General features: G+C 50.2%; 10 non-coding genes across 10 annotated transcripts; all 10 read right to left on the reverse strand.

Annotated features, from left to right (window-relative positions):
* Positions 1-5,679: 5,679 nt before the first annotated feature.
* On the reverse strand, positions 5,680-5,751 carry TRNAA-CGC (transfer RNA alanine (anticodon CGC)). Its single transcript has one exon. It is a non-coding gene; the product is annotated as a tRNA-Ala (tRNA).
* A 256-nt stretch (positions 5,752-6,007) lies between these two features.
* On the reverse strand, positions 6,008-6,079 carry TRNAA-CGC (transfer RNA alanine (anticodon CGC)). The gene has a single exon. It is a non-coding gene; the product is annotated as a tRNA-Ala (tRNA).
* Positions 6,080-8,044: 1,965 nt separating this feature from the next.
* TRNAA-CGC (transfer RNA alanine (anticodon CGC)) lies at positions 8,045-8,116 on the reverse strand. The gene has a single exon. It is a non-coding gene; the product is annotated as a tRNA-Ala (tRNA).
* Positions 8,117-8,372: 256 nt separating this feature from the next.
* On the reverse strand, positions 8,373-8,444 carry TRNAA-CGC (transfer RNA alanine (anticodon CGC)). Its single transcript has one exon. It is a non-coding gene; the product is annotated as a tRNA-Ala (tRNA).
* A 256-nt stretch (positions 8,445-8,700) lies between these two features.
* Positions 8,701-8,772, reverse strand: TRNAA-CGC (transfer RNA alanine (anticodon CGC)). Its single transcript has one exon. It is a non-coding gene; the product is annotated as a tRNA-Ala (tRNA).
* A 256-nt stretch (positions 8,773-9,028) lies between these two features.
* On the reverse strand, positions 9,029-9,100 carry TRNAA-CGC (transfer RNA alanine (anticodon CGC)). Its single transcript has one exon. It is a non-coding gene; the product is annotated as a tRNA-Ala (tRNA).
* A 256-nt stretch (positions 9,101-9,356) lies between these two features.
* TRNAA-CGC (transfer RNA alanine (anticodon CGC)) lies at positions 9,357-9,428 on the reverse strand. The gene has a single exon. It is a non-coding gene; the product is annotated as a tRNA-Ala (tRNA).
* Positions 9,429-9,684: 256 nt separating this feature from the next.
* Positions 9,685-9,756, reverse strand: TRNAA-CGC (transfer RNA alanine (anticodon CGC)). The gene has a single exon. It is a non-coding gene; the product is annotated as a tRNA-Ala (tRNA).
* Positions 9,757-10,012: 256 nt separating this feature from the next.
* Positions 10,013-10,084, reverse strand: TRNAA-CGC (transfer RNA alanine (anticodon CGC)). Its single transcript has one exon. It is a non-coding gene; the product is annotated as a tRNA-Ala (tRNA).
* A 255-nt stretch (positions 10,085-10,339) lies between these two features.
* Positions 10,340-10,411, reverse strand: TRNAA-CGC (transfer RNA alanine (anticodon CGC)). The gene has a single exon. It is a non-coding gene; the product is annotated as a tRNA-Ala (tRNA).
* Between the last annotated feature and the right edge of the window lie 1,837 nt (positions 10,412-12,248).

Below are 12,248 nucleotides of genomic sequence, written 5' to 3' on the forward strand. Positions count from 1 at the left end.
AAGAGCATGCACCCTCGAGACGAGCCTTTCGAATGTCTGACGATAATATTGTCACGTAGTAGTAACGGCAGTCCGGCGTGCAGAGAGAGAGCGAAAAGGGTTTCCGAACGGATCTTTATTAGGCTGACTTGCACCCAGAAAGAACTGAATGACTCGGCGGCGGCGTAGCAACAAGCGTGTTCGGCGGTCGTCGAATAGAACAACCGCCGCTCTCGGCCGTGCTCAATTTAAAGCTGATAGCGAACTTTTGCGATACGGCGTGGAAATCTACTACAAAATTATGGAACAATCTAGAATCGGCTCCTCATAGATGCGATCAACTGAGATAAATCTAGTCGCGTCTTGCTTCCCCCCCCCCCCCCCCAAAAAAAAGGCGATAAACCGGCGTGCTGGCATTTTTGAAGAATGAACAAACAAACAGTACAGAGATTGGCGGCATTACTCCCCTCTCAAAGAAGCATCGACCCGATGCTTTAAAACAAATAACCCGGCTAGAAACAAATAAAATGGATTGTGCAGAAATAAACACCGAGTGTGGAAACACAGCGTCCATTAGCGCGCATAATAGTGCTTTAGACGGACGACATGGACAACTTCTGGTCGTACGCCGCGTCGCTGGGATGCAGTCATTTCGTCAGAGGCGACTTCATAGTCCAGTTCACCTAGCCGACAAAGAACCCTGTATGGGGAAGCTGCGCTGCCAAGGTGGCACGGCAATTGTTCCATTCGGTGACACAAAACTGCTTTTGTCAGCCACTTGGGACGCTGCAAACGCGAGAACACATTCTGCGCGATTAGATACCCGCGTTTGGCTGACAGCATTCATTGCCTAGCTTCTCTCGGCGTAACCCAGATAGCTGACGCACGGCACGTGCGCCTTCGACAGAGCGCGGAGGCTCACGCCGAAGAGCGCCTGAAGGTGGCGCGGAAAAGTATTCCCAAAACTGCTTGATCTTCTCGCTAGGCAGTGTGTTATGGCGCTACAATCGGCACCGCAAACTTCAGCGCAAGTTCCCCATAGGCCGAAATAGCGGCGCAAAAGCTTTTCACTCAATTCGCGGCGGCGAATGGGCGTCCAAACCCAGACTCGGCCTCCTGGCCTGTATTCCGCGTTGCGTCTTCGTAAATTGTTGCGTCTGGCGTCGGTTCGCTGCTGGTATTTGACTCGTAATCTGGCAAGCCTTCGGGCATCTTCTGCGCGCTGAAGGTAGGCGGCGACGTCGATGTTATCTTTTTCGGTAACGTTGGCCACCATTGCATTTAGCGTGGTCGTGGCCTCCCTGCCATGGACGAGCCTAAAAGGCGTCATCCGGGTGGTCTCCCGCATTGCGGTGTTGTAGGCGAAGGCGATGTAAGGCAGGATGACGTACCAGGTCCTGTGCTCGGCATCGACATACATGGCTAGCATGTCAGCGATGGTTTTGTTCAGGCGCTCGGTCAGTCCGTCGGTCGGCGGATTGTATACAGTTGTCGTCTGGTGGCCGGCTTGGCTGTAACGTAGTGTGGTTTGCGTCAGTTCCGCCGTGAACGCTGTTTCTCTGTCCGTGATAAGGGGGGGGGGGGAAATCCGACTGTGCGGCCTGCCCGTGGCCCCCCCCTGCCACCGGATACGGGCCGGTGTAGTTTCGGCTACTAGGCTTTGTTCCGGTGCAACGCACAGCGGTGGGGATGGGCTGGCCGGGGCCCGTCCTCTGGGGATGCAAAACCTCATGGGAGTGGCAGCGACTCCCAAGCGACTGAGTGGGCCAGTCGTGCACGTGAGGTCCGATGCCTGTGCGGAGGCAGGCCTGGTTTCATAATCAGGTTGGACTCACGGAATTGGGCTCAAAAAGTGCTCGAAAATCAAAAAGCCTCTGCACGCGGGGGCGTGCGTGGCTACCGGCTGGCGCGTCGGTTTCTGGCCACGGAGAGGCCAGGTCCGCGCGGGGGTTTCCAGCAGAAGGGCTCCTTGGGAGCGATGTCCTCGGGGAAGCAGCCAGGGATGGCTGACCGCGGGGCCGCGAGGCTAGAGCGCGGGACGCCGAGGTAAGGGGGACCTTAGTAGGACCGATGCAAAAACCGTCGATGTTGTGGAGTAGCGGTGGAGTAGGCCCGGGTTATCTCACCCTCGGCCAGGTTCTTGGTTTGTGGCCCGGTCAGCCCGGCCCTGAACACTCCCTCCTCAGTAGGTGTGGAGCAAGCCAGGGGAGGAAATAAGTGCAAGGTTGGTTGGTTGGAAGCACAGGTGGGTCCCCGGGAGTCTAATTCCATTGGCTGGATCCACCACACATACTTCCGGAGTCTGAAAAGCCGCGAAAAACACTCGACGGTTAGTAGCTGGGAGCGTTATGCAAGTCCGAACCGGACCCCTGAAAGTCGTGGAGGAGCCCGAGGCAGCTGCCCCGGGTTAGGATTCCCTGTCTCCGAGTCGGAGCTATTGCGTCGTTGGGTGGTCGGGCATCCCATGAGTGGAGCCGCACCATTGGACAACATCGACGCCCTCCCTGTCCTGGCCAGACAGGAGTCGAGCGATGATAAAATGAGGGTCAATATCTCGCTGTCCCCATTCCCATCACATTACCCATAACCCTTCCCTAAGTCCCATTTCCACAACCTATGTCCCACCCCCTCCGCTACGTCCCAGGGGAGATCAGGGGAGTCTCCCCGGGCCCGCTCCCCCGGCTGTGGGTCGCTTAGTAGCATTACCCCAGTTTTTTATTTTCCCACCTACGGGTGGCAAAAGCACAACATTGCCTTCGGGCCTTTTCATTTATATTACGATTGGGTTAAGCCTGTGATACTTTAGTGGTACAGGCAGGAGCTTATTGGTTTACGTTTTTTTATGGCAACTCCACCATACTCTTTGTCCGTGATAAGCACATCAGGGGCGCCGTGTTGCACAAGAATGCACTCCACGAAAAACTTGGCGACTCCAACCGCTGTGCTGTTCGGTAGGGCTTTTGCTTCGGCGTAGCGGGTCAGGTAGTCGGTCGCTATGATGATCCACTTATTGCCAGACGTTGACTTCGGAAAAGGGCCAAGCAGGTCCATGCCGATCTGATAGAAGGCTCTTGAGGGGGGTTTAATAGGGTGCGGAAATCCTGCTGTTTGGGCGGGAGGAGTTTTTAGCCGGTGGTAATCTCGGCAGGTTTTCACAGAATGTGCGACATCGGAAGACAGTCGGGGCCAGTAATACTTGTCTTGAATGCGCCGGAGGGTGCGAGAAAACCCGATATGTCCAGCTGTCGGCTCGTCGTGTGAAGCCTGTAGAACTTCTTCGCGGAGATTTGCAGGTAAAACAATGATGTAGGCTGTTTTATTTGCGGCGTAGTTTTTCACGAGGACATCATTCTGTACACAGAAGGAAGACAGTCCTCGCTTGAATGAAGCAGGGGGTGAAGAAACCTTGCCTTCCAAGTACTCGATGAGGCCTTTTAGGTCGAGGTCTGAACGGTGCTGCTGTTCCGCGATAAAGCAGCGTGTCGGCATCATTGAAGAATGAACAGACAAACAATACAAAGATTCGCGGCAATATTATATGACAGTACAAACACCTAATCTGTATCCTCATTCGTAGTCAGCTTAGTTTCTTGAATAGCAGCTACATTCATGCTACAGCTTACAAATAGGTGCTTTAAATGGTACTTCCGCCGCCGATTCCGCAAGACTCTAAAGTTAATGGTAGCGACCTCAAAAGCTGTGATCTCCGCCTTTTTTTATACGTACATAATTCAACTAATCTGCCGAGGTGGGGAGCGCCATCGGCGAATTGGCAGCCTTTTGGGCTATCAATGCCCCCTTTTTACAAGCCAACCTTTCTTTGTCCTCCGCCACTGATACCTTGCTCGGATCTCACATGACACCGTGCTCCTCATCCGCGCGACGCTTCAGAGGTGCGATGCTGTCTATGAAGATCTCAAAGGGGTCTGAGGCTACCGCCCATGAGGTCTGGAGCACCACATCACTCGCGGCTGAAAGGTCGGCAGGGAGCTCTTTGCAGATGCCGGTGGTTGACCCCAGACGCGAAGCACTACACCTAAACGAGGCACTATAACGAGACAGCAGCCTGGAAGCGCATCCGCTGGCTCCTCGGCAGCCTCCGGTGGAAGATCTTCAGGTACTCCTGCGGTAGAACGCCGTGTTTAGCGAGCTTAAGATCAGGTGCACCTTGCGGAAGCTGACCAGAGCTCGGAGGCTTGGGGTCGGGGGGTTTAGTAGGTGGCGGCTTGATGTCTTGTGAATTATTAATGGGCATTTCTTCACGCAGAACCTCAGCGTTGAGCTCTACGGAAGCGTCCACAACATCCGAAATGTTTATGATGTGTTCTGACACTACATCGTCTTCTTTGGACCAGGAGCCCTGACGTAACCTATTGGCGTACGCCACGACACGGGTATCAACTGTATGACCAAAACGACGACACTGGGTGCATCGCGGTGTATGGAACTGCCGCCGGACGTGTCCAACTCTGCTGCATCGAAGACAGAGTAGAGGCTTGCCCGGTATGACAACCAAGGCCTGAATCCCGAATACACTAAGGAATATTGGAAGATGAAACGCCACCTTTCAGCGTGATAAACACTTCAAGGTTTGCTGTCTCAATGCGCTCCATCACAGGACAGCGCCACCTTTTCAAACCTTTCAAACTGCCTGAAGAGCGCCATACGGATCCAAAGCTTCCAATATCCGATTATACTTGATACTGCATGCCAAAGCAGCTTCGAATTAATGTTTCTTGCTTCGGGATCAAATATCATGCACCTCAGCCCTTTCACGCGCAGCACCACCAACTTCCCAAGCTTCTGTTTTTAATGTTTTTAAAGGTATTCTCACAAGTCAAAATCCAAACATGACTCATTTGATATTCTCCAATGCGAACAATATCACGAAGGTGATGAACATGGACGAGGGCATCCCTGAAGTCAGGAGCTCGATACGGACGGCCATTTAAGTCACCATGCAGAAATATGGTGTTGCCGGACGGCAGACGAGGCAGCCCTATCTTGTAGGCGCCCATGTCACTTTCAGAGTTTGCAAGTCCTCGTCGAAGAGCCGATGCGCTGTTTCCAGCAAAGAGCATAGTGCTGTTGTTGATGTTGCCCTCATAAAACCGCACATACCCAACAGAGAGAATGGCCATATCCAGACGGTGACTACCTGTATTGAAAAATGCATGCGGCAAAGTGAAACATGGCCGTTGTTGTTGTTGTTAGTCTTACAAAAGATGGGGCATGCCCTCACTGTGGGGTCGGCCAAGAATCGGAAGGCAGAGGTTGCCATTCACCTGTACACAATGAATGCAAAAGAAAAGCACACAGGAGAGCAACCCCGGTAAATTATACTTCAAGTAGGGCACGGACTGAAAAGGGATAACAGTTTGGATAAAAAAAGAGAGAAAGAAAGAGAAAACCGAACGCCCTCTTTTTCCTCCCTCTACGTCCATAGGACGAAACAAAAGATGCCGCTGCTGCAGTTACAACTGTCACTGAGACATGCTTCAGGGGAAAAAAAAAGCAAATGAGGCTTCATTGCGTGACCCCCACAATGCAATCGCAATCACCGATTCCTCACGATTTGTGACGTGCAGCACTCTGCGACCATTCTGCTTTCGACAAGCGTCTTCGCATGGCCTCAGCGAAGCGATTTTCTCACTGCAATGCACATATTACACATAAAAAATAAAAAGGAAAGGCCTTAAGTGGAGGTGCCGGGGTTTGAACCCGGGGCCTCTCACATGCGAAGCGAGCGCTCTACCACTGAGCTACACCCCCAGGACGATACAAAAGACGCCGCTGCTCCAGTCCCAACTGTCACTGAGACATGCTTCAGTGGAAATAAAAAGCAAATGAGGCTTCATTGCATGACTCCCACAATGCAATCACAATCACTGATTCCTCACGAATCATGACGTGCAGCACACTGCCACCATTCTGCTTTCGACAAGCGTCTTAGCATGGCCTCAGCGAAGCGATTTTCTCAGTGCAATCCACATGTTACACATAAAAAATAAAAAGGAAAGGCCTTAAGTGGAGGTGCCGGGGTTTGAACCCGGGGCCTCTCACATGCGAAGCGAGCGCTCTACCACTGAGCTACACCCCCCCCCCTTTTTTTTTTCTTTATTGCATGAATATACACATCAATAAAATATCGTAGTTTCCATGCCCCTTGGCAGACAACCGTGTCTAATGGACTTTCATTACAACAAGTTGGACCATCAGACTCAATACATCATCCGCATAGTCCTGCTGCTTCAGGAATTCTCTTAATTTATACATATGTTCGACAAAATAATCACATACCGATCGTGCATCCAAGTCACAATGTGTAAAAGCCATTCTACTCCTCCAAATGCTGTGAAGGCCCAATAACATAATCTGGCCATACTGTGCAACATCACTTTCAGTGGTCAGGTACCGAATTCCGCGCGTTGTCAATGGCAAGTCTTTTTTTAGGGTTCTTTGCAAAACATCCCAGTAGAACACCGCATCCAAACAATCCAGGAACACGTGTTCTACCGTCTCTGGCTTTCTACACAAGAGACAGCTTGAGCCCCAAGGAACAAAAAGGCCCTTTTCCTCTAGTCTTGTTTTTACTGGTAGGGCTCCTGTATGCAATTTGAAAAAGAATGTTTTAACGCCAGGCGCAACAGTCAACTTTTTAACTCGCCTGAGAACGTCTTTTTCAGGGCCTTCGCAGTATAAGGTTCTGTACAGTGGAGCTGGAAACAACTGCTCAACAAGATCCTTGTATAGGCGCTTCGGCATTACACTCGCTAAATATATCTCTAGAGAAAACCGCACTTGCAAAAACCTGAATGACCAAACCACTTCTCGCAGGAAGCGAGACACTGTGTACCTTCGAGCATAGCACGAAGAGACAATGAATTCCGGAAGTGCACTAGATAGCATGGTTTGTATGAATGTTCGCAAGAAGGCGTCATTTTGGTCACGCAAGAAACAAAACCTTAAAACCGCCTGCCGTACATATAGATGCATAAGAGACAGTCCTCCCGCCTTTACTCTCCGGAAGAGATTATCTTTGCGAATTCGTTCCCAATTGGACGCCCAAATAAAAACAGCAAAAACCCGATGGAACCTTTGGATATTGTTTCGTGCACAATATAATACTTGGAGTAAATACATGATCCTTGCAACAAGAAAGGTGTTACATACAGCAGCACGCGCGAAAATAGAAATGTTACGGCCCATCCACCCTTCCGTCCTGTCCCGCATTTCTTCTGCTTTTTCATTTCAGTATGATTGGTATTCTCCCCATATTTGTCCAGCGGGCCTCCCAAATAAACTCCGGAAGTTGTAGCTCATCGGACTCCGCAGAGCAATTCTGGCTCTAAGTCCCATTGCGCATGCCAGACTCCGAGACATTTGTCGAAATACATTCAGCGGCGCCTTTTGTTTCGGCCAGGGGGTGTAGCTAAGTGCTGCCAGTTTGCCTGCAAAACCTTTCAAATAACTGAAAGGTTTTGCAGGCAAACTGGCAGCACTGAGCTACACCCCCCGGACGAAACAAAAGGCGCCGCTGCTCCAGTCCCAACTCTCACTGAGACATGCTTCAGGGGAAATAAAAAGGAAATGAGGCGTCACTGCGTCACCCCATAATGCTGTCACAATCACTGATTCCTCACGAATCGTTACGCGCAGCACTCTGCGACCATTCTACTTTCGATGCAGCCGGACGAATTTGTTTATGCGGGTCAAGGACGGCAGAATGAGTCTGGGGCACTTATTTCTGCGGCAGATTGTAAGCAGACTTTTTTTTGTGCGTTATGTAAGCGAACCGGTTTCGCGCACTGTGTGCCAATTAAGGCTCGGAAATGCACTGCCGGACTTTGTTGTCCCAACCAAAAGGTTATCGGGACGTATTTTTGGTTACTTTAGAGAGGTTGTCGCGAGGGTTCGATGCCTACCTGTTCGGTTTACGTATGAGTATCTGTCAGGCAATAAAAAAAAAGACAATTTTGCTTTCGACAAGCGTCTTAGCATGGCCTCAGGCAAGCGAATTTCTCACTGCAATCTAGATGTTAAACCTAAAAGGAAAGGCCTTAAGTGGAGGTGCCGGGGTTTGAACCCGGGGCCTCTCACATGCGAAGCGAGCGCTCTACCACTGAGCTACACCCCCAGGACGATACAAAAGACGCCGCTGCTCCAGTCCCAACTGTCACTGAGACATGCTTCAGTGGAAATAAAAAGCAAATGAGGCTTCATTGCATGACTCCCACAATGCAACCACAATCACTGATTCCTCCCGAATCGTGACGTGCAGCACACTGCCACCATTCTGCTTTCGACAAGCGTCTTAGCATGGCCTCAGGGAAGCGAATTTCTCACTGCAATCCACATATTACACATAAAAAATAAAAAGGAAAGGCCTTAAGTGGAGGTGCCGCGGTTTGAACCCGGGGCCTCTCACATGCGAAGCGAGCGCTCTACCACTGAGCTACACCCCCAGGACGATACAAAAGACGCCGCTGCTCCAGTCCCAACTGTCACTGAGACATGCTTCAGTGGAAATAAAAAGCAAATGAGGCTTCATTGCATGACTCCCACAATGCAATCACAATCACTGATTCCTCACGAATCATGACGTGCAGCACACTGCCACCATTCTGCTTTCGACAAGCGTCTTAGCATGGCCTCAGCGAAGCGATTTTCTCAGTGCAATCCACATATTACACATAAAAAATAAAAAGGAAAGGCCTTAAGTGGAGGTGCCGGGGTTTGAACCCGGGGCCTCTCACATGCGAAGCGAGCGCTCTACCACTGAGCTACACCCCCAGGACGATACAAAAGACGCCGCTGCTCCAGTCCCAACTGTCACTGAGACATGCTTCAGTGGAAATAAAAAGCAAATGAGGCTTCATTGCATGACTCCCACAATGCAATCACAATCACTGATTCCTCACGAATCATGACGTGCAGCACACTGCCACCATTCTGCTTTCGACAAGCGTCTTAGCATGGCCTCAGCGAAGCGATTTTCTCAGTGCAATCCACATATTACACATAAAAAATAAAAAGGAAAGGCCTTAAGTGGAGGTGCCGGGGTTTGAACCCGGGGCCTCTCACATGCGAAGCGAGCGCTCTACCACTGAGCTACACCCCCAGGACGATACAAAAGACGCCGCTGCTCCAGTCCCAACTGTCACTGAGACATGCTTCAGTGGAAATAAAAAGCAAATGAGGCTTCATTGCATGACTCCCACAATGCAATCACAATCACTGATTCCTCACGAATCATGACGTGCAGCACACTGCCACCATTCTGCTTTCGACAAGCGTCTTAGCATGGCCTCAGCGAAGCGATTTTCTCAGTGCAATCCACATATTACACATAAAAAATAAAAAGGAAAGGCCTTAAGTGGAGGTGCCGGGGTTTGAACCCGGGGCCTCTCACATGCGAAGCGAGCGCTCTACCACTGAGCTACACCCCCAGGATGATGCAAAAGACGCCGCTGCTCCAGTCCCAACTGTCACTGAGACATGCTTCAGTGGAAATAAAAAGCAAATGAGGCTTCATTGCATGACTCCCACAATGCAATCACAATCACTGATTCCTTACGAATCATGACGTGCAGCACACTGCCACCATTCTGCTTTCGACAAGCGTCTTAGCATGGCCTCAGCGAAGCGATTTTCTCAGTGCAATCCACATATTACACATAAAAAATAAAAAGGAAAGGCCTTAAGTGGAGGTGCCGGGGTTTGAACCCGGGGCCTCTCACATGCGAAGCGAGCGCTCTACCACTGAGCTACACCCCCAGGATGATGCAAAAGACGCCGCTGCTCCAGTCCCAACTGTCACTGAGACATGCTTCAGTGGAAATAAAAAGCAAATGAGGCTTCATTGCATGACTCCCACAATGCAATCACAATCACTGATTCCTCACGAATTGTGACGTGCAGCACACTGCCACCATTCTGCTTTCGACAAGCGTCTTAGCATGGCCTCAGCGAAGCGATTTTCTCAGTGCAATCCACATATTACACATAAAAAATAAAAAGGAAAGGCCTTAAGTGGAGGTGCCGGGGTTTGAACCCGGGGCCTCTCACATGCGAAGCGAGCGCTCTACCACTGAGCTACACCCCCAGGACGATACAAAAGACGCCGCTGCTCCAGTCCCAACTGTCACTGAGACATGCTTCAGTGGAAATAAAAAGCAAATGAGGCTTCATTGCATGACTCCCACAATGCAATCACAATCACTGATTCCTTACGAATCATGACGTGCAGCACACTGCCACCATTCTGCTTTCGACAAGCGTCTTAGCATGGCCTCAGCGAAGCGATTTTCTCAGTGAAATCCACATATTACACATAAAAATAAAAAGGAAAGGCCTTAAGTGGAGGTGCCGGGGTTTGAACCCGGGGCCTCTCACATGCGAAGCGAGCGCTCTACCACTGAGCTACACCCCCAGGACGATACAAAAGACGCCGCTGCTCCAGTCGCAACTGTCACTGAGACATGCTTCAGTGGAAATAAAAAGCAAATGAGGCTTCATTGCATGACTCCCACAATGCAATCACAATCACTGATTCCTCATGAATCGTGAAGTTCAGCACTCTGAGACCATCCTGCTTTCGACAAGCGACCTAGCATGGCCTCAACAGAGCGAATTTGTCACTGCAATTTACATGTCATACCTAAAAAAATAAACAGGAAAGGCCTTAATTGGAGGGGCCGTGCTTCGAACCCGGAGGAAGCGAGTGCTCTGCCACTGAGCTGCATCCCCCCTTTTTTGAAACATGGTATTACCTACACGATGTTACGCATGTGCAGAAAGAGGCTATATGTAGATTATTTACAATGCACGCAGCTAATGACTGCACTCACTAGCCTGACAGAAAAACAGCACAGCTAAAAGGGCGGCAAAGATAGACACCGCATGACCAGCGGAAACCAATCCGGTAGAAAGTCTCCTTCATCATAAATATCCCTGAGTTGCAGCATCATTCGACTGAAATGGCTTCTGGCTGAAACAAGAACCCGCCGCGGTGGCACAGTGGTTAAGGCGCTCGTCTACTGAGCCGGAGACACCCGGCTTCGAACCCGACCGCGGCGGCGACGTTTCGATGGAAGCAAAACGCAAAATGGCGCCCGTGTGCTGTGCTAGGTCACTGCACGTTTTAAAGATCCCTAGGTGGTCGAAATTATTCCGAGGACCTGCACTGCGGCACCTCTTTCTTCCTTTCGTCTTTCACTCCATCCTTCATCCCTTACCTTAGGGCGAGGTTCGTATGTCCACCGAGGTATGTGAGATAGTTACTGCATCACTTCATTTCTTGAAAGCCAATTTCCTATTTTTTTTAAACAAGAGGTTCAGCGTTGCGGCCCAGCATGCGCGTTTTCCACAGGCTATGAAGTCCGACGAGAAAAAACATGTCATATGGTTCGCAAACAGGTTGAGCAGCCGCAAGTTAACGAACATTGCAAGAATTTATAACAAAGTATTTCTTAAGCGTTTTCACCAACACATCCCAAATCAAAATCACATCCTTGCAGTTAATAAAACAGTGTTCAATGGTTTCAGGTATACATTGCACAGACGGCAATTAAGGGAAGGTGCAAAAATGTTTTTCCTATGGAGCCACGTGCTAACAGGTAGGGTTTCGGTACGTAATTTATAGAAAAACGTTTTGGTTCAAGCAAGAATCAGCATCTTGCAAACTCGCGTTAAAACACCATGGCCTTTGAGGCCAAAGTACACAGAACAATACAATGGCGGCGGAAAGAGCATCGTTATCAAATCCCTGTTCGTATTCTTGCACGAAACAGAAAATAAGTACTACTCGTTAGAAAATCAAACTGTTAATAGCCCCACAGATGTACAGCACAACCGGCGGCAAAATAAGTCGAAACATGCGACAGGCGGCCAGAATAAGATAAAACTGCATCGCGACGTTGCACTTCTCGGGTCGAGACATCGCAGTGAGCGTGCGCGTCCTTTCATGCTCGCAGCCGTATATTCTTTCTCGCTTGCAGCGGACCGTCTGATTGCATGCAGCGTTTGGTAGTAAGGGTCGCTTTCTTTATATACAGCGTGAAGCTCACAGATCGGCGGGCACCCGCCGAATTGCGAGCGTGACGTAGTCAATAAAAAAAGCAACCCTTACTACCAAACGCTGCATGCAATCAGACGGTCCGCTGCAAGCGAGAAAGAATATACGGCTGCGAGCATGAAAGGACGCGCACGCTCACTGCAATGTCTCGACCCGAGAAGTGCAACGTCACACTGTTCGGCGATGCAGTTTT

This window comes from Amblyomma americanum, chromosome 6 (genome assembly GCF_052857255.1).
Source record: "Amblyomma americanum isolate KBUSLIRL-KWMA chromosome 6, ASM5285725v1, whole genome shotgun sequence".
In the NCBI taxonomy this organism is placed as follows: Eukaryota; Metazoa; Arthropoda; class Arachnida; order Ixodida; family Ixodidae; genus Amblyomma; species Amblyomma americanum.